The 23,434-nt window shown below is 31.8% G+C and overlaps 1 protein-coding gene across 2 annotated transcripts in view; it reads right to left on the bottom strand.

The window, feature by feature from the left end:
• LOC118200115 (cyclin-dependent kinase 6-like) overlaps positions 1–23,434 on the bottom strand; it is a 596,937-nt gene that overhangs the window by 457,498 nt on the left and 116,005 nt on the right. The gene's annotated exons all lie outside the window — the stretch shown is intronic.

The raw sequence follows: 23,434 nt of genomic DNA, 5'->3' as shown, positions 1-23,434 counted from the left end.
ACCATGCCATTTCCATGATTTGAACCCAGACTAATCGGTGCGGTAGTCAGTAGGTAAAAACAATACCCATAACAAAATAAAAGGCCGAGACGCGTGCACCAATAATATATATATTGTTGTGGGTACTAGTTTACAAGTTATTTGTTTATATACAGGGTGTCTCAGTATAGCGGTGATAAACTTTCAGGACACATAGACTACACCTAGACTATGGGAAAGAACACAGCAATTCATGGTCGGAAACGCTTTCCTGGGGCGGTAGTGACGACACAAAAATCAAGAAAGGACACGAACGTGGTGAGAAAACATGTTTATTATTCAGAGTACAGCAAAAGCAAAGAAAAAACAACATAACGAGACAACGACCGTCATTAAAGAAGGTGTTCGAAGTTACAACCCGGACCGTGATGCAGGCCTCACTTGTCCGGCGCATGGAAGATCTGCATTACGAATGGAAGATGCATGACACACTGTTCCTGCATCATCGTCCATGTCGTAATTTCGAATACCTTCTTTGCTGACGATCGTTGTCTCGTTATGTTTTTTTCTTTGTTTTTGCCTTTTACTCTGAATAATAAACATATTTTCTCACCGCGTTCGTGTTCTTTCTTGATTTTTGTGTCGTCACTACCGCGCCAGCAAAGCTTTTCCGACCATGCACTGGTATGTGATTTCCCATCGTCTTAGGTGTACTCTATCTCTTCTGAAAGTCTGTCACCGCTTACTGTAACTCAAAAAGCCAACTGTGTTTGACGAGGAATACTTCCATCCGGAAGAATATGAAGTCATTGATCGACCACTGCATGTCCACCCAGCGAGCAAAGGCACTGGTGTCAAAGTCACCATCAACCCGTCTACGACTAATTCCCCCACACTATTTAACATCTTCACCGACGGCTCCAAAATTGATGAAAAAGCGGGATGCTCATACATAGTCATGCGACATGATACAATTCAAGCAAGATGGAAGGCACAACTGCGGCAGCATAACAGTTTTTTTCAAGGAGAAGCGATAGCAATTGCCCGAGCAGTTAACTATTTGCTCTCCTCTAACATCCATAATGCCACCATCAAAACCGACAGTTTGTCGTCGTTGCATGCCATCATGAACCCCAACCATGTCAGTAAAATAATACAGGGCATTCAAGCAAATCTGCGCCAATGCAACCTGCACATCAAGCTTGAATGGATCAAAGCACATGCGGGTCATCTCGGAAACGAGATGGCGGACCAACTTGCCAAAGAAGCGGCGTTAGGCCCGACAGATTTGCAGTTCAATATCCCATGGCCGGTCACATTTCTAAAGAAGTCACTACGACTTAAAGCCATTGGCAAGTGGCAACAAGAATGGGATGACAGTACCACTGGAAGACGTGTCCACTACCACATCAGCTATGTGGACACAGAACGGAACATTGCCAATTCACAGCTGGTTAGGTACATTTCGGGACATGGACCTTTTCCTGTATACTTCTACCGATTTGGCATCTGTTCCTCAGATCAATGTACGTGTGGACATTGAGCACACTTGCATATACTCAATGCAATATGAACTGCATAACGTTACAAGTACTGTGAAATTTGTAATGAATGGACGCCTAAACTCTGCGTCTGATTTTACACCCAATATGCAAATCACATAGGCACATGTAATATTAAAACGCAATAGTATCTGTAAGTTTGTTCCAAATGTAATCTGCAAATTGCAAACTGTGCGTATGTGTGTCTAAGACAAAATGTGCTATACTACAGTTCAAATGTATTGATGTAACTCCAACATAGTAAGCAAAGCTATAATGTAACCAGTGTTCAAGTCATTGATTTATATGTAACGTGTGTTTAATGTAAATATAGTGTCTAAACTATTGATTGTACTCAGTATATGTTTTTTATATTTATGATATTTGTGTATGTTTTTTATATTTTAGCATGGTTTCTTCATATAACTGCCCAATGGTTTATTGTACCGATTTTATGTAACATATGCTTACTGTACCCATGATATCAGGGACTGTATTCTGTATTGTAGCATGCTCCCACATATAGTTATCCTATGCAATTTTGTGTAACTGTCTTCCATGCTTTACCCCTGTATGTATATAACTATGTTCCATAGCATATTCTAACACGTACCTGTGAGGCGCAGTAACCTTGATATATATATATATAATGTTTGTTTAATGTAGACAAACTCAGTCATTGATTTTCATGTAATGTATGTGTAATGTATATATGATATCTGTGTTTGTATTTTATATTTAAGCATGTCTCTACATATGACTGTCTCTACATATGACATTAATATGTAATTGTTTTTCATGTTTTACCCCTGCATGTACATGGCTATGTACCATGGAATATTTTAACATGCTCCAGAGTAGCGCAATAGCATCTGAGTCTTTGATATATGTCAGGTTAATGTAAACATAGTATCTCAGTCACTAATTTTTATGTAACATATGTTTAGTGTTTATATAATATTGTTTCCATAATCGTTATGTAACTCTCCACAAGTTTCATCCCTGCATGTAAATAACTATGTACATAGATTATTTTAACGTGCCCCTGTGTGGTGCAGTTAAGTGAAGATTTAATACAACCAGTGCCTTCATTTTTTGATATTTAGGCTACGCCTTTTTAATGTAGATATAGTATTTTAGACATTAATTTTCATGTAACGTGTGTGTAATGTATGTGTAATGTATCTAAGATGTTTTCATGTAATGTATTTGTAATGTATCTATGATATCTGTGTTTGTATCTTATAATTCAGCATGTCTCCACATATGATTGTCTTATGCATTATTATCTAACTGTTTTCTATGCCTTACTTACCCCTGCACATATATAACCTTGTACCATAGAATACTTTAATATGTGGCTGTGTAGCGCAATAAGTGAAGCTTAAAGCACAACGTCTGTGTCTGTGATATCCATGCAATGTCTGTCCAATGTAAACATAGTATCCAAGTCATTAATGTTTATGTAACAAAAGTTTAATGTATTTAGGATATTGGGTGTTAGTAATTGTTAAGTAACTTTTTCCATGTTTTACCCCTGCATGTAAATAACAATGTACCATAGAATATTTTAACGCGCCCCTGTGTGGAGTAGTAAGTGAAATTTTAATGCAACTACTGCCTCAGTCCTTGATATTTAGGTAATGTTTGATTAATGTAGGTATAATAGTATGTTAGTTATTATTTTTTATGTAACATATGTTTAATGTATCTATGATATCTGTGTTGGTATGTTATATTTCAGCATATCTCCACATATAATTGTTTTATGCATTATCATCTTACTGTTTCCATATCCTACCCGTGCATGCATATAACCATTACATACAGTAGAACATTTTATCTTACGCCAGTCAGGCGCAATAAGTGAAATCTAATGCACCTAGCGTCCGAGTCCTTGATATTTATATTGACACTGGTGGACGTGGCGCTACACCAATTAACCATATGGTAAAGGGGTGGTGCCCGCGTCCTCCGCCGCATGTACTGATACACCCTGTATATATCGTCCTAGCTGACGATAAAAATACAATAGATTGCAAACTACATGCTAACTAGGCAAATGCAAAAGTTAAAAAAAGGGAAAATTATGTTACTGTGATGTCCTTGAAAATGAACTGGGTGAAAGCCCATATTGGCAGTGAGAGGCATATACGGCAATGAAAGGGACCACAATGCTGGCCAAAGAGACTGCTACGGATAATGCCGGGGATACGTTCGATATTCAGACATCAAAAAGAATTGTTATTTCGTAAAATAAAGGATTTCTATTATGATTGCTGGAAAGATAAATGAAAGATTTCGGAAAATGGAAAGAATAATTTGTTTAACTTTGAAGTTTCTAAAAATATGAGAATGATATGTGATTTTGATTACAATCAAATAATTACTGGACACGGGCGCTTCCCGGCATACCTGGAAAATTTAATTTGCAAAATAATATTCTTTGTAGTGTTTGTAGTGCTGAAGGCAATGTAAGACATTTCGTCGAAGACTGCGTATTATTCCGACATGTTAGGGAAAAACATGGTAACATAAAGGAATTCTACTGCCCCAATCAAGAGTTTAGATTTGCAAAAGATTTGATAAACTTTACAATTGGCAATAAAACAATACTGGGAATTTTGGTTTAATGTTTTTAACGGTATTTCTGTTTTAATCTATGCGTTAATCTTTCGTTTGAATCCTTTAACTGTATTTTTGTTTGCCTGTGTTGGGTGTGCTGCGTTAACCATGAGGCCGATTATTATCGGCCAGGAGGGTTGCAGTACACTCATATATTACATTACATAACTATGATTTAATATTAGAAAAGTGGTATTTATGTACTGTAGACGCAAATAGCTGATCAATGTTCACATTTACAGAGTCTAAAGAGTCGCAATACTTTATTTTATATTCATATACTATTTATATTCGGGATGTAAACTGATGAAAGTATCCAAATGATTTGCTCTGCCAAATTTTTTTTTATTTATTTATTTTTTACTCTTCCGGTATGTTTGTTTACAAATTTTATACAAACTGTTAACACACAAAAATACTAACTCAGTATGTGAAAACACTGGAAAGTACAAAGATGTTTAATTTAGCTGTTTAATTCATCTCTGTTTTGAAGCTGCGAATGGCCACTATTTGTAAAACAATTTAACATGGAATACTAACTTTTAACGAATTAACATATACAATTAGCAGTCAAAAAAGTTTAGTTCTCTCGCGCGCTCGAACGAGATTTAACATCAGTTATTAACACATCAAAAATATTATTCGAGACAGACCATTAGGGACTAAAAACAGCAGCTGAATGTTTAGAGATATAAGTTGCTTGACCACTTTAAAGTTTTCTTCGTTTCATTAGAGAATCGGGAGCTTACTGGTTAGAATAGTGAAGCTGTATTTTCCAACGGGAAAATCCAGTATCGTTTTACTGTTATTGGCTTATAAAGGTTTTAGTTTAAATACCATTATACACATTATTTTATTTTCACGTTTATCATTAATAAACACGTGCATAATCTGCACAGTAAAAAAAATCATATGATAGTATATGCTTTACATAAGAATCATAATAATTTAGGAATGGTAATACTTAAGATTTATTAAAAGCATTTTAGTATTTTCAGGACAGAACGAGGAAATTACCAAATTAAAAAGAAATGTTACGCTTTTAAAAATAAAGCTTTATCTTTATACCATATATACCAAGTATACGCAGAAAATAAATTATTTTATTTAGTGATTTTGATATTTCTCTTTATATATTTCAAATTACCGTAGAAATAAGTACACTTTTTTGATACGATAAAACAACTATAATGTTTTCATAATAGAGTTTTGCAGAAAAGCTAATTATAGATACTATAAAAATAAAGTTATTTCCAATCTATTCATTTTAAATAAACCACACTGACTTCTTCTTAGTGACTTCTTAGCACTAAATAATGATATAAAATACGACTCTGGGACTATTTGCATTTGCATAATGTAACTGCAGGTTAAGAATTTAATAAAATAAAATATGTTAAAACTTAGTAATTTTTTAATAGGAATTTACCTGCAATTACATTATGAACGCAAAAACAATTTTAAAACTTTTAATACATGTTATTTTGGTAAACTCGTCCCGGGTAATTAAATTACGTTAAAAACAAAATTTATAAAGTTCTAGAACGTTTTACTTGATTAAACTCTCTATTATAAATATTTTAAACGCGCAGTTGAAAATAAATATTAGTACAAGGCATACAAACATATAAGCCCTCATTTTTCTCTAAATTTTCCAATAATAAAAGTAAAAGAAGCAAAATTATGTTATAATATTTATTATTCTTGAAATGTCCATTTACAGTCTTGAGGACATTCTAGAAGTTATAAGACTCAAGTCTACATCCTTAATTTTTCGAGAGCTTTCCCGTAAAACTACACGCAAACCTATATATAAGGTTTAGTCTCTGCTTGTGCTCTGTTTTCCTGCTTACGCTGTAGGAGTGCTGGAAAAATTGTTTTACAGGAAAGCTAGCAGTAAGTGCCTCGGCTCCGGTGTTTCATCTCATGCTGTACTCTTAAACACTAATATTTTTATCGTATACTTTCTAAATCCTGTAACTATTGTATATGCTTGTTGTTAAATGAATTTTCATTAATTAGTCTGACACTTAATTAATTTAAAAAACAGGAATAAGCACAAGAGTCTGTCTGCAAAATAACTGTATTAAACTGAGCGCTTAAATTTATAATACATAAAGGCTATGGCCGTTATAAAAGTCGTACAGAGGTACACAAAAGATCGTTGATCGAAGGTTATCACGCGTTTTATATATGGAAAATGTCACAACAACAAATTTAAGTTATTTTTTGATCTGTTTAAGACCAAATACGTTACATTGCAATTCTTTTCAGGTTGACTCTCAATGTTATAAAGCAGTTTAGACTTTCTGCAAGTCTTATTACATAATACCTATAAAAATATAATTCTCTCTAACAAAACTAAACCAAATAGAGTATTAAATATTTTATGCCTTCCAAAATATTTATCACAACAGTCAAGAAGTTTATGCATATACACTTAATTTTGATTCTCAACGGATTTAACACGCGACTTTTATTTAACATGATTTTGGGGGATATTCATATATATACACACTATTTATTTTAATCTAACACAACTGCGCTTTTTTATAAATCTGCATTTGCATTCAGTTCTGAATTCAAGAGAAAATTTTAAGATTTAGTTTTAAAATGACAATCAAATTAAATGACAATTACAATCAAATTTTCTGAAAGTGCATTGACGTTTTTTTAAATGTACTAGATGCGCTATACTTGCAAAGCTAAGAATTACAATACGTATAACTACAACACTATTTTTTTTTAAATTTTACTCTGCAAAAACTATAAAATGTTTCTAACGTTTCAAGGTTTCTAAAGTTTTCTTTCCTCTTAAGCGCATTCAGAAAAACAAACTTAAATTTATAATGAATGAAAACTACAAAAATTTTTCTTAATTTAATATTTTCATAAAAAAGTGTAAAAAACCCTACTTCATTCTGAATGAGGGACAGAAATTTAGTTAAATAATGTCGGAAAATTTAGTTAATAATGCACACATATGTACACATACATATAAAATTTTTAATACATATAAAAATACATATAAAATATTTAAATGTTCGATCTGATAGCCTATTTTCTGTATCGCGATTTCCATGCTAAAAGGAATTTTCGTAAAATTTTCAAGAATATTGATTTTCTTATTCTTCCTCTTTTTTCCAGAGTTCATCAATCGTGGTGGTTGCGCTTTAAAAAAGCTATTTTCAAGAGACCACAGGTCCATAGGTTAAATTTTGGTGAACTTCGCAGAAATACACTGAAAAGGTGATCAAATACCTGTATCAAATTTCGTTTTCTCAAGGCATGCAGTGGTGCTTTTCGAAGTATGACTTATGGTTTTGTCTTGATGAATCTTGATGAAGTTTCACACTTTGAAAAATCATTGGAATAAAATGGAATTTCTTCGGTAAATTTCAAACGTTAATCTTTTTCTTGATAATAGTTTGAGTTGATTTTAACATTTCTTACAACTCTTCTTATTTTTAATTTCCCATTGCAAGAAAATCCTGAGACAGCCATAAATACCTTACTGAAACTTTCTTTGCACTGACAGATCCAGATGCGAACATTTATTTCCTCCTCGTTTAATTAAATCCATGCTTCATCGAGGCTCATAACGTTATTTCTATTTATCTCCTGTTAAATAATTTTCATACATGTTTCTATAAATTGTTCTGCGTTGAGCCACATGCCTCCTCAGAAGCTAGTGAAATTTTTTAAACTTGTAAATCTTGGTTCCTAACGTTTACGAATTAAAGAATAGGAATATTTCTCTTCGGAAAGTGAAAAACTTATACTTCAATCTACAGCTTGTTTACATACGACATTTTGAACGAAGATAAATTTAAAAGCAGCAGACGATATTTTTCATTTAGAATAATAAGCTGTTGCCAGAAATATTTGTTCCAAAACATATGTTTTTTTTTTAATTCTTTATGGAAACTTTTCTAAATATAAAACACCCTCTGTAAGTTATGCAAGTAATAAAAATTCCATTAACATTAAAGTACTGGATACTTAATGAAACTTAGAAATCTTCAAATTTAAAAGAGAATTTCACGTGTAATATTTTGTATTTTACGCTATCAAAATACGAAAACCTTGTTATACAGCAGGGGGGGGGGTAATTGAAGTGTGTTTTCCCATAATCTAAATTTGTACGACCAATGAACACAACAATATAACACCTATTTCTCTAATGCAAAATCTGAGATCTTTTTAGATATCAGTGTAGCATACTGAATCGCAATCAGGAATAATCTCACATGTGCAAAACGTAGCCTAAAAGTTCTTTTCCTGTGCAGTTTAATACAGTAAATAAATGAAGGCAAAGAAACAATTGCTTAAAATCTGCAAATCAAAAATGCAACGTCAGCTTAAAATATGTAAATAAAATTCGTTGAAAATCGGCAATAAAATAGCCAGATCCATTTAAAACAAGCAAAAAATGTGCAAATATATTGTGTGCGCATGCTACTGCTTTAACATGTTGATTGCCACAACGCTTTGTAAGAAAATCTCCTTAGGCCACGAACGCTGCTATACCATGCCCCAGTTTTTTCCAATCATAGGAGTTTAGAACGTCTAAAATGAAACATTTTTGACCATCATTCAGTTTAAAATTTTTCCTCAATAACGAAGTATCCATGAAAGGGTGTGAGATTCGAAAATTATTTTTCTTTCCCCCTTTTTTGTAGTGAAAAATGGTTGAAATTTTTTCGTATTAAAACTGTTGCTCCCACTTTTTGCAATGTCTAAAATAAAAATGAAAGAGTAATTTTTAAGTAAACCATATAGCAGTGAAGAAGAAACCTGTTGCGAGGCTTATAAAAACTCGAATAGCAGCGATGACGAACAGTCGAGATTTTTCAGAGAGATAATTATAAACAAAATTATATCTTCAGATTCTGATTCGAATACTGATAAATGACAATAAATGTGTTGTAGATACCACTTATATTATTTTACAAGAATTGGTTGCTTAGGAAGAAAGAAAAGTGGATTACAAAGAAAGCAGAATTCAGTTTAGTGAAGGGAATGAATTAAGCTGTCGAAAATAATAATTTTCGTTTATTTCTTTCAACAATCAACAGCTTTTTTTTTTTCAAATACCTACTTTACCCACTAAATACTCAAAGAACTGTCACCCGAATGCGGATGATACGGTATGATCGAAATTTTTCCCATCACCGTTTGTCAAAGTACTAATATTAAATGAAGCAGACAGGAGTTTAAAATTTCTCACACTTAATAAAAACATGCAAAAGGAATCAATTTCTGTAAAACATAATTTTTGACGATAAATACAACTTAACACCTCCAGTATCCAAATGACAACGGAGTTAATTTCGGATAACATTTATTTCTGGATTATCCAGTCACATTCGTGTTAACATTAAAAAAAAATGAAAGAAAGAAAAAAAGAAACGGTTAAATTTTTCTCGCAATAGTTTCTATAATAATGTTATCTTTGAATGAAAATTCTTTTTCCTTCTTTTTTTAAATCTCATGGAAGAAATAACACACACCTGTAATACCTTTTTCTCGAAGAATTTCACGTCTCTTCTAATCTAAATTTTGACAAAAATATCTCAAATTTTTTGGCTAGATTCCGATAAGCTGCCGTAAGTGACTTTTCTTTTACCATCGTGGATACCAAAAAGCGCCATTTATTTTTTGCGAAGTGGCAAAAATTCTGGGAATTTCCTTTTGTCAGTCAAATTCCAAACGTTTTTATCAAAAGCCAAGTTGAATCTCTAGAGCTCAATCGTTTGCCATGAATAAATTTCGCAAGTGGATGCAAGTCGTTCCATTATAATGATGTTACAAGCCAATAAGTTGACAGAATACAGAATTCCGGTACATAACTCTAAGCTAACCACGAGTAATTTGGTCTTAGTCAGTCAAAGGAACACAAAATGAGCGAAATTATATTAATTAACAATGTTGAATATTTGTTACACTATTTTATTTATTGTCACTTTGAGAATTATATACCGTCTCAACTAAAGTCTTTACCCAGCCTTTATTTTACACAAGCGCTGGACGTAGACATATACTTCCATTTACAAAAATATTTTAAATAATGCAAATATTCATGATTCATGTTCTCGCATTTTTAAATTTAAAGTAACAATTTTGTAAATATTATGAAATCTATTTTTATATGTTCCTCCAGTCCTTATACATATGTATTTGTATTCGTTATAAAAATAAAACAGAAAAGATTTCACTCTCGTACATAAAAAATTGACCGGGATATTTAATTTCATAATCAGCGATTTTTGACGTCATATTCAATTTGAATTCAGGAGTCGATTAACGAATAAATTAGAATAAATCAAGGTTGATTGTTCCCTTAAATGGCATTCAATGACACTGTTTTAATCTTTAAATTATAATTTTGTTATATTAAAATGCAGAAAGAAGTTCTACACAAATAATTTGCAAGTTTTGCAAAATCTAAAACTATATTATAATATTCACATAAAGGTGTATTACTTTAGAATCAGAATCTGGTAATCATAAAATATTCAATAAAGTACAAATAATTTTATATTTTATTTAATGCAAATAATATTAAGAGTTGGATAATGTCTTATACATAATGTCTTCTACACCACATTTCCTTTTTAGTTAGGTACAAACGCAAACATTTCACTCTTCACGTTGTGTACGGCCCCTCAATATTATTCTCGACTTTGATATCAAATACATCGTTCAATTTTTGTCGTACGGGAGTCAAAACTTCTGTGTTTTATTTATTTTTTTTTTTTTATAAAGAGTACAAATTTTCATAAACATAAATATAAGGATGGAGGAATTTTTAAAAAGTCAGTTTTCATACTTTATTTTTGGTAGTTTTCCGTTTCGCCGGCGCAAATCTCGCCAAGGAGACTTTATTGGCGACAACATACAATATATACACAAATAAAAAATGTTAACGAATGTTAGTTCTAAGAATTTTTTATTTTGAAGGCATAAACATTTTAATATTGTTTAAAACTTTGTAAAAAGCCAATAAATACAGGCAATAAAATTGTAAGAAAACATTAATTTAAGAATTTACTATGCTTTCACGGTTCAACACCCCGATTCGCCGGTTCATATCACGTGACCCAAGTGATCTTATCTCACGTAAACTACGCTAGAAAAATCTAATTCTCTCAGTAATTATCTACATTAATTCCAAGTTAAATCTCAATTTGTCATACAACTTTAAATGCAAGAATTATTTCAATTCGTACGAATAGCTTACTCAGAAATTATGTAAAACCGCAGTGCTTTACTTCGCTAGTGCATTCTCAGTAGAATGGGTGAGTTTAACCCTTGACTTTGCCTTTTCTATATTTTTGTCTTCAGGTGAACGGTGTGATTGCATCCTAATTGACTTAATTACCGCGAATGGCCTTAGGGCATAAAATTGAACTATCTGGTAAAAATTCTATGTAATTGTATGCCAGTGTTGAAAGAAACAATCAATCTGATAAGAAATGGCTACTACTTGTTTTGAAAATGAGGCGTAAAAAGTTACCAGCCAGGATATTCAGTTTGGCATCAGTTGTACCATTATTGGCGACTTTATCGCCTGCGCCGGCAAAACGGAAAAGTGTCTTTTTTTATTTAAAAATATGAAAATATGAATCTTTGCGTCATTTAAAACATTTTTGAAAATGGAAGTATATGTCTATGACCAACGATTTCGAAAATAAAGACCACGTTAGGACTTCTGTGGACATTTTGCGTCATTTAAAACATTTTTGAAAATGGAAGTATATGTCTATGACCAACAATTTCGAAAATAAAGACCGCGTTAGGACTTCTGTGGACACGGTGCACAGTTAACTATTAGTAAAATATTTTTATTAGCAATTAATATAAATTTATAACACTCCAATTTGAAATTTATAATAATTTTAGCACTTTTAAGAATATTACGACAGCTAATTTCAAGGCATTGCACGTTTAGAATTTCTACTAAAACAAATTTAGAAAAGATTGTAAGGAATATCTATGAAAAAAAAAACCATAAAATTATTTTCACTAAGGAAATAACATAAATACTTTATTGCAATCTGAATGTAAGTGACAATGCATTAAATAAAAAATTCTTAATATTGATGATAGTTAAAAAATTTTAAATTCTATCTTTATAAAATATTCTACATTATTTAATTAAAAAAACTCTTGGACGTAAATTTAGTTATTTGTATAAATAAACTAGCGGAAGAACCCGATACCAGTTAAGTTAGATTGAGAATAATGCATGTAACAACAGAGAGAACGGTACCACTGTAATCCTTCTTTAATAACGGTGGAAAAAATCCGATTCATAATATAATCATACATTTTTCAGTTTGATGCTATATGGAACATAAATAAAAAATTTCCATAAAAAAATAAGCTAATTCTTTCTCATTATATCAGCAACAATGGCACGCAGTTTTTAATGATTTTCGTCTTTCAAATCAAATGGTTGTAGAAGCTCAAGATCTATTCAATATTTCACCTACTATATTCAATTTTAGTCGATTAAATGAGGCAAAAGTATTATCGTAATGGATCAGAAATCAACAACGCTTACGAGCAAATAAACACACAAACAAACATTCTTTTTTATATGTATTGATTTTGTAAAACTTAGAAATTTTTGATACACAAACTCTACGATTTGAAACAGAGCAGTAGCGACACTTTTCGAAATAAAGCATTTTTATCTCCAACACTGGAGACTGTTTTCACTCGGTAAAATGAGTGCGAAAATTAGAGCTTTGAGAGTTTTTAATTCATATTTCGGCTGATTTAAATCGCACGTAACTAGGAGTAGTCGAAATGGCTTTCCACGAATTTTTGAAATCGGGAATAATATATTTTATGTTTGGCAATACTATTTTCATTTCATCGTAAAACTTAGTAACTTTTTATTAACAAGCTCTAGGATTTGAAACCGAGTAGTGGCAACAATTTTCGAAATTAGGCAGATTTTCATTTCCAGCTGGTGAGACTGTTGCCACGCGGAAAAGTGAGGGAAAAATTATCGTTTATCCGAGTTTTTAATTAATATCTCTGATTATAGCTACTATTTTTTTTTTTTTTTTTTTTTTTTTTGGAAAAAGTGGAAGTAGACCTTTCCCAGAACTCAGAAAAGAATTTAAAAAAGTTTGGCGACGATAGGTTATAGTAGGGACTGAGTTATTAGCGAACAGACTTTCTTCTTGTATATATAGATGAAGCGAAAATCGGTGATTCTAATTGACCTAAAGCCTTTAGCCACAAAATTTCGGGTAATTTTCTGCAATTATAGTTTTGAATGTTTTTAAATGAAAAAAAAATTCTAATACCTTTTTTTTTCTATGTTATAAATTGTTTCATTTATCAGTTTCAGACAGATTTCGTTCATGGTCACCCCCCTTCCCGAAAAAAAAATTATGTGCTACATATAAGTATATTTTTCTCGTTCTAATAATTTAAATCAAACAGCACTAACTTATATACTAGTTCATGGTGTGAATTTAAATTTAATCTCTAAATTTAAAAGGATTCCATACCATAATCACAAAATTTTATAAATTCGTGATATAAATTTATTTTATAAATTTAGAGTATTAATCCATGTTTTCCAATTGCTCCAGCCTCAAGCGTTTAGTACAGACTTGTGTACAGAGAGATCCACATGTATACAATTACTCTGTGTGGGTGTGGGGGGGATTTTCAGAAGGAAGCATTGCATTAATGACGTAATAAACTTTTAACTATAACTGCTAACAATAAATTGTTAATAATCAGGTAACAATAAAGGTACCAGTAAGTATCTCCTACTAACTGCATTCCTGAGAGACTACTTCTGAAATTGACAAAATATTATCCGAGAGCATAAATAAACATCTCCATTGAACATGGCCACCCTGAGACAATCACCCCTACAAAAGACTAAAAACAGCTAAAACCATGGGTAGTCAGTTTACAGAGAATCACCGTATATTTTTTTGTGGTCTCGTGAAAAACTGTTTCCCGATCCGTGCACTGAGAACTATTAGAACAAACGTTCCTTTAATCTATAAACTCAGTATGATTTCATACTTAACCGTGGGCTTAATAACAATTTATACGAATTATGAATGATCATGCGCAGTTCAAAATGTAGTTTATCGGGTTGTCACTACTGGAGGGGGGGGGGAAATATGTTGGATGTTTCTTAAAGTTTTAGGAATAAAGGTATCACCTTTTTTGTTTCGTTAATTTTTATCAATATTAACAACGTAGTTTGTGAACATAATCCCCATCTAATTGAATACACTTATCCCTTAGCCTCCCCCCAAAAAAACTAATTTTTTATGAGCCGTCCTCGAAGAACGTTTTTGGTGTCTTCTCAATTCACCTATTTATGGTATGGTTAAACTCTCAAATCGAACACCCTGTAAAGGTTTTCGCCCTCCCCCTCCAAATGCAGGAACAGAATGTTACTCACAGATGTTGAACATTTTCTAGTTTTCGCACACTCTCTCCACAAAAAGTAAATAACTACTCTTCGCATCTTCTATAGTTGCAAAAAAACAGTTCTACAAATTGTTCCTGTATCAGTCAAGCAACTGAATAGGATAAAACAATGTTACACAGGAATAGCTGCGTAAACATGCCTAGTTTCTGGCTGGTAGCGTTGCTGTAAGTTCTAGAAACTGAACTAGAATACCAAACCATACGTATAATACTGAAACCCTATATATAATACCGAAAGCAAATGTTATTTAGTATGTTTTTATATTACAATATAAACTCAGAATATCATTGATTAATTAATAAAATTTGCAGAATGTGAAATAAAACAAAAAGTAGCGTAAACAAGGATGATTTACGCGACAGAGATAAAACTAATTTATTCTGATAACGCAATACAAGATCGTATCGAGAAAAAAACTGGAATAAAAAAGAGAAACGTGGAAATATGTACTGATAAATAAAACAGATAACGGATTTCAGGTTACTGCAATGCGACAACATGAAGGCATAGCGTATTTGCTGTCTGTGAAACAAGAGAATAACAAGATAATGCGAATTTTTCAAAATTATACCAGTATTAAAATATCAGGTAGTATGGGAGCTAGGGGCTAGTTGTAATAAATTTTGGGAAAATATTGATATTTTAAACATATTTATGATTCCTTGATTATAAATGCTGATTTTTACAGCATAACTATCTCTTCTTCCTATTTCGTAAATAAACATTCGGCAATTTTGTTTCCCCAAGACTTTTCGTCTGTTAAAATTAGATCCGGAATTAGAGTAAATTTTAACAGACCTGGGGCAAACGGAAGCAATTAAAAACGACCATATTTAAAAAACATTAGATGATTACTGTTATTTCATAAAATGACACTGAATGATGTCTACAGGTTTGTGTAATGGTGAATCTGAATCCCATAAAATACCTGTTGGACAAAATTCTCTCAAATTATACATGCGAGCTCATGGCCATCAAAAAGGCCTTAGGTATCTACCATTCCAAGGCAATCCACAACTCCAGTGGCCTTTTATTATTCTCTGATTCTAAATCTGCGCTCCAAGCCATCCTAAGGGGCAACACTCAACTTACCCAGGACATTATCATGTTCAGGAATAAAACTACTGCAGCCCAAAGGACCTGCACACTACAGTGGATACCAGCGCATGTTGATATATATGGAAATGAGCAGGCTGATGGCCTTGCCAAAGACGCCCGAAATAGTTCTCAACTTTCCAACAGCTTACACCCTTACCGATGTTGACGCAATAGCCAGCTGAAGACCTACCTCCCAATCAATCAAGAATTCCATTCCTGCCCTATTGTAACTATGCCACTTCCACTACCATAGCCAGCCTGAGGACAAAACACTTTAAAGGAATGAAGATATCATCTAATGGTCAACAAAATTATAACAGCTGACCTCACTGTATTGATTTCAAACTTTCTCCAAACCATCTCTTCGACTGTCCAGCTATTTACTCCAAGCTCTTAAGTATTGATATAGCTCCTCGCACCAACTCCTCTATTCTTCGAAAATTATTGATGTTGTTGTGGCTGTTCTGGATACTTTTGGTCCTATTTGACTCTTCTGCCCTGACTCCTTGGACAAGACAACAACTGGATTGTGGTAAAAGAAATATAAAATTATTTATTTAAGCAACATTTAAGTCAGTCATCATCAGAATTTTAGTAAACACAAACAAACAAAAGGCTGTTTCTCACACACGTTTAACATGTTCCCACATTTTGCAAATAAAACATTGCACTCAATCTTCTTAATCACAGTTTTTGTTAACATCTTCATAAATTAAGAAAAACCACTTTTCTGTTTCAGAATCGGTATCTATGTTTAAAATTCATTCATTTTATCGCTCCGTTTTCTTTTTGGGTATTTTTTCTTCAACCTTTCCCTTTCTTTTTTCTTTATCGTTCTCTTCTTTTTTTCGTTTCTTTCTTTTTTTCGTTCTGCGTCTCTTCATATTCTTTATCAAATGCTTCATTTTCGGGTGTGTCAGTTGGGATGGCAGATTTCCTTTTGCACTTTCCGTTAGACTGCCTCCGAGGTGAAGCCTTAAAAAAGGTCTAACCTTTGAGGACGAGAAATCGAATTTAAAATTTTGGAAACAATAAATCTATTTAATAAAACTAAATAGAGAAATGCAATCTGCATTTAACACTTAAAGAAAAAGTCCTACACGAATAAAATTCTCGGCGCAAACTTATGGATTCAGATTTATCTGTTAATTTATAAAAAATAATGCGATTAGTAATAACATTAAAACAGCATTTTAAAACTCGATAAATACACAAATAAATACATCAACCCATTTTAAAAAAGACCAATTAACTTACTTTATATTACAATTTAAGAAGTATCTTTTCCTCATTAACTATCAATTAACTTACTTTATATTACAATTTAAGAAGTATCTTTTCCTCATTAACTATCTAAGATGGAGTACCTGTTCGCAACCTCTCAATTATCCGCTTCAAATGAGCATTGACTGTGCTTACGCAATACAGCCGGTCATAGAAACCACGTTTAGTTAAATTTCTGATAAAAAATTTTAAAAATCACTGTGTAACGTGCGTGTTACTTCTTATCCTTGCCTTAACTAACCCCTAACTCCCCTACTTACATATTACCTGATATTACAGCATCTGGGTGTAATTACAGCATAAACTGTTACGATAAGGTTACGATAAACTGTTACGATGTTATGATAAACTGTTACAATAATGTAAAAATAAACTTTTATATGTAATCTTCTAAAGTCTTCTTTGTCTAAAAGTCTCATTTTTTCTCTCAATTTTAAAACTAATAACATGCTTATAATAAATGTTCTTGTACTGCAGTATTAAAAAATCCGATGTGCACACCACACGACTTCCTTGTACGGAATATTAAATTATAGGCATTTTTTATGCATTTCATTTAAACTTATTTTCTCGAACTTCATTAGAGATATATTTCTCATATAATTAATTCAATTCTCACTTCGCAGCAAAGCAAAAATAAAAGCAAGGTAAAAATATCTTTATAAAAATTTGAAAAATATAGAAAAATATAAAACACCAAATACAATTAAAACAATTTTAAAAAAATTGTACAATTAAAATTACAGTTTCTACGCATAAACAAGCAATTCGGACAGCTGACAAGAAGGCAGATTATTTCGGTGCACAAAACTGAAAGTTTACTTTTGGTTCCATTCGACTGAAAGACATTGAAAGTGCAGAAACTGAATTAACTATTCTGCTAAGTTTCAAATGTAAACAAATATGGCTGCTATGGTAAAAAAATTAAGGTGCTAGGCCGATAAACAACTTTTAAACTGTTGATAATTCTATAACTATTGCATGCAGATTAACTAAAGGTATAAAAACGTTAACCGGAAGATAAGAACAACGTAATTTAATCATTTTTAAAGCAAAAATGCACAAATTTCCCAATATATAAGAATTAAAAAAGACTGAGCTCACGGATTCGAGTCACAGAACGGATATATATATATATTTGACATATATTTTCTCATTCATATAAAGTTAATTTAAATTTTAAATTATGAAAATTTAATTGTATACAAATAAAAGATTAATTATTGCTGCGAACTAATTTGCAATACCATTCAAATTCAGAAAGCGTATGTAAATTAAGTACTAGTATCTAAAAACATGAAAAAATATTTAATAACGCAAAAAATTAATCCTAAAAATTTTAAAGAATTTTTTCAGACTAAATTAATTTGAATAAAGTGAATAATTGTTGAGCAGGCAGGAGATAGATTTTTTTCAGGAGGAAGTTACTTCCAAATCTCTTCAATTCCTGAATTCGTGTTTCGTCTTTCATACCAAATTATACAAAACCAAAAGTAAAACTAAAAGTAGTGAATTGTTTAAATATGAAATTTAACTATAAAAAAAATTTCGAGAAATTTAGTAATCAAATCGACTAGCCCTTAATTTACATATCGATAAAAACTTATATATCACTACTATATATCGATATCACTATTACATACCAATACTAGCACTTAATTTACATACGCTTTCTGAATTTGAATGATATTGCAAATTAGTTCGCAGAAATAATTAATCTTTTATTTGTATACAATTAAATACTCAATTTAAATTTTAAGTAAGCTTTATATGAATGACAGGATATTTGTCAAATTCCATTCCTTGCAGCAATGGCGCAAGAGAATGATTTAACTTTAATTTTATTTAACTTTACTATTAGTTTCTTATGAAGCATATATTATATACACTTTTGGTGCAGCCGATTGCAACCAAAAAGTGAGCTGCACAACTACCTGTTATAGCTGTCCTATATACAAAATTTCAACGTTCTGAGGCTACTTGTTTTTGAGTTATGCGAGATACATTCATACATACGCTCATACGTACAGACGTCACGAAAAAAATTTCTTCTGAACCCATTTTAAATCCTTTTTGCAATCCGTTTAGGAAAAAGAGTCTTTTACTCCGTTCTTACGTACAGATGTCACGCAAAAACATCGTTAAAATGGATATTTTCGTTGAAATATGATACCCGAAAATTTTCGCGGTTACAATACTTGCTTTACTTCGTACAAGGAAGTAAAAATTAATCCTTATCGCATTATTCGTATGTTACGAAAATGACGTATGAACTCACATAACGGCAAAAACGAAAGTAAAATTTTAAACAATCATAATTAAATCGAAACTGTTATTAGACGGATAGTAATAAAGCGTACAATGTTTCTCTCAGAAATAACGTTATTTCACTATTATAGTCTACTGCCTCTCTTTTCTAAAGCCCTTTTCGCTTTCTTGCTATCGAACGCTCTTCCTCGGATAGTTCAAACGAATCAGGTGATCCATATGCCTCTCAGAAGGCAGTATCACCGACTAGTTTAATATCTAAATCTAATATACATCTAATTAAAACTTTATTATTTTAAAGAAAAAATATTAAGAGCAGAGTCTTCAGAATGAAAGCTTGCAGCATCATACAGTTTGGCATCTTTGCTGTAAGTGAGCTACAACTTGGCTCTGTGTGAACACCTTTGCTGTTTGTGAACAGCTGCTTCATGAATTTGGTACCTTGGTTTAGGTCATACATTTCAAACTCATTATCTCAAGTAGCCAAATAGTCATCAGTATATAATAGAGCGGCTCACAAGCGAGAAAAAATGTCGTGTTTTTAATAAAACATTTATTTAAAATGTGAATAAATGCTCATAATCTTACCTAATGCTGTAGGTCTTTAAAAAAAATAGAAGGAAGATAAAGATGGTTATATTACTTCTTTACCGTTACTTGGCTTTTTTTCCTGCAATCTTTTCCGGATATCTGGAGACATGGTGCTCGACCGAGCAATTTTCAGAACGGAGGTCAGATGAATATCTGTTAAACTGGATCTCGCTAAGGACTTGTTCTTTTTCATTTGTTAGAAGAATTGATCAAACGGATATGTACTACCGAACATGGAAATTACGTACAATGCAAATTTGCAACCTTCTGAGAATCACGCAGCAAATGTTAGTAAAATTCGGAAATATTGTATCTTTTACCTTATCTAGGATTTAAAGTATGTGATTCAATAATACTAAATAAAAATTACAGTCTACATTTTTAATCGAAATTCACGTTTATAATACATTCAAATATCCGAACATTTTAAAATTAATACTTTAAATCAAGATTACCATTTAATTGAACAGCGTGTTTTACATCATATTTCACACATGCAGATTGTCTTCAGTAACTAGCACATTCTTGAAAAAGGAACTTAGGTAGGTACTAATTTGAAGTTCAGCTCTAATTTGGATATGGAATACGATTATTTAGCACAATTTTTTTGATAAAATTCTAAAGGAAAATAACATAAAATTATTTAAATATGAAAGCAATCTAATAATTGTAATTAATAAATAATACGATAAAAATCCGTTACCTACGGAAAAGTCTCATATTCGCAAATTGTTATAAACTTGTTTTTAATTTGCGAAAATAGTTGCGGAAGTTCGCGTTGCGATTAAGTTAAAAAATAATCTAGGATAAATCTGGGAAATCTAGAATAATCTAGTTAAACATCTGGATGATCCACTTAAATGTCAGATTTAACACTCCAGCAATATTTTAAGAGGATTGCTACATATTTTGAACAAAACGTTGGACAGTACATATAAAAACATGCGAAAATGTGACTATAAAACAAAAAATTAAATTAAATAAAAACTGAAAGCTTTCAAATTTTACATTAAGCCCAAGAGGGCGTTTTTTTAACGTTTTGTAAGTTACCTTTATTTATTAAATATCATGTTCTTCGCACTTAAACCATACAATTCAGTTCAACAATATCGCGAAATAATTTTAAGATGAGCATATCTTTAGAATTTCCGATACACAGTCTCGCGAGGTAGAGATATTTTTTTTTCGTACAGTGTTGCCATTACTCGCTTTGAAATCACTGAGTTTGTTAATTAAAAATTTCTTAAAGTTTTACAAAATATGAAATAGATAATAAAACAAATTCCAAATTAGGGATTCCAGATGCCCATTATTCGTTGGAGGATTACGTTATTCAAAATTTGATGGCTCTAGATACCGTTGTTTTATCACAATGCGAGAAACGAACATACATTTATGCAGATTCTTCATTATTTAATTTCTTTAAATATAATATAGGGCTCTAATATTTGGTGGCAACAATTTGAAAAATGAATCAACGTTTATAGTAAATCAAAGCAAAATGGCAAAACGAAATGAATAGTTCTTCTGGGCAAATTGCATCTTTGGACTCAAAATCTAACAGAATATTTGATTTCTTGATGTTATAGATATCTTCTAGTGAGGTATTTGTAATTTTTCACAGATATATACACCAATATCATCATTTTTTGCAACGTTATTGCCAATTAACGAGAATTAAAAATTTTCATTTATCTTTCAAATTAGTGTAGTATAATTTGCATTTTGTCAAATCAGTCATTTAAAAAGGAATATCTTTTGTTATTTGCTGATCGTTACAAAATGCATTAATATGATATTTGATGTTTGAGACAAGCAATTCTATAATTGCTTTGAAAATACTCAGCTACAGAATTCCTCTTCTCTGCCCGTAAATTACCAGTTAAAAGTATTACTTACCAGTTAAAGTATACTTCGGCAACATTGTAAAATCGTACAGATTTCGTTGACGAAAGCATTAACTGGTTTATATTTTCTATTTTTTAATACAATATCACGAAGAAAACTCTTTAATTTTATTGTTCAGAAAAATGTTTATATGATTCTGTTGGCTGTTTATATGATATCGTCCACCTTTATTATTAAAATAATTATTTTTCACTTATCATCTAGTAACTCAATGCACTTCGAAAACTTTAATGCATATAAACGCTTCCAGTACATGTTGACTAAATGGGAAATCGCACAGAAAAATAAATTTCTTTATTAAAATCAGAACTATTGGCATAACTTGAAATGAATTAGCGTACAATTTCTTCTAAAATGAATATTAATTTTGTAGACTTATACGTAATAATAAACACTTTTCATACTATAATACAATTAGCTTATCATTTCCTTACCGAAAATTACAAAGAGTGATAGACGACTTATAATCATTCCTATCATTTATTGCACTTTTGGTTAGCCCTTATTAAATTAAAGAATTGTAAAGAATAGTAAGGTCTACCTCCATATCATCGAAAATGCGTGGGAAAGCTATATAATGCACTTCATACTGGAATTAATATTAGCGTAAAAAACTACTACTTTTAAATTCAAATTTTCAAACATGTAAAAGATACACAGCAATAATTAATCATTTATTTGTAAATCAATTTCATTTAAAATTTAAGTAACTTTAAATTTGCTTTTTACAAATAGAGAATGTTTGTTAAATAAAAGTTTATAAGGTATTTCTCCAGCCTTTTTAGCATGCCTTCGCAGTGTATTGGTCAGTACGCTGGGAGCGTATTTCAGAGGCCCGTGGTTCGAGTCTCGGCGAAGGCGTTGCTCATTTTTCATCTCTCCTTCTTTGAAATAACTTACATTGGCGCTACATTGTCTCTACATTGGCGCCCGAACTAAAAGGATGGTGGATGATGATTTTCCACACCCAGGATTTGGCGATTGGGTCCCTTAAACCCCAGTCGGTCTTTAAAAGGGGGAGTGTATAAAGTATTTCTCCCGCCTTCGTAGTGTAATGATTAGCACGCTGGGTGCGGATTCCAGAGGACCGTGGTTCGAGTCTCGACGAAGGCTTTGCTCATTTTTCAGCTCTCCTGCTATTAAAAATACCTAATGTCTCTACAAGTTGACTTTTAAATTCAAACATTTAAAGGAAATTAGTCGAAAAATAGAATTAAGCATCGAATGGAGGGTTTCATATAATAAATGAAGAGCGCTGTTAGAAATAATTATGAAAACAGGCAGTATCAAAAAGACTGGAAATACTAAAAAATTAAAGCACAATAAAATTTCTCCTCTCGATCAATTTCCTGAGATGACCATCTCTGAAAGTGACCAGCCAGTATTTCTTAAAATAGAGCTGGTGTCAGAGCGCCAGTACAATCGCATCGATTGGAGAATTTAGGGACGACTAAAGTGAGACAAATTTTTTTTAGAATTTAGAAAGATACGTGGGACAGAATTTAGAATGCAAATAAATATACGAACTGCCCATGGCCTCTCTAAGACGACCATCTACACAGAAAACCAAAATCATCTGGAACCGTGGATGATCACTTCGGAGAAGGCTCACGGTACTTGTTATTTAAAAGATCATTAGGTAACAAATCATGAATGA

This window comes from Stegodyphus dumicola, chromosome 9, assembly GCF_044657685.1.
Source record: "Stegodyphus dumicola isolate Sdum_Otavi_A_Nest chromosome 9, ASM4465768v1".
NCBI classification, from domain to species: Eukaryota; Metazoa; Arthropoda; class Arachnida; order Araneae; family Eresidae; genus Stegodyphus; species Stegodyphus dumicola.
This window is presented reverse-complemented; position numbering and strand designations above follow the sequence as displayed.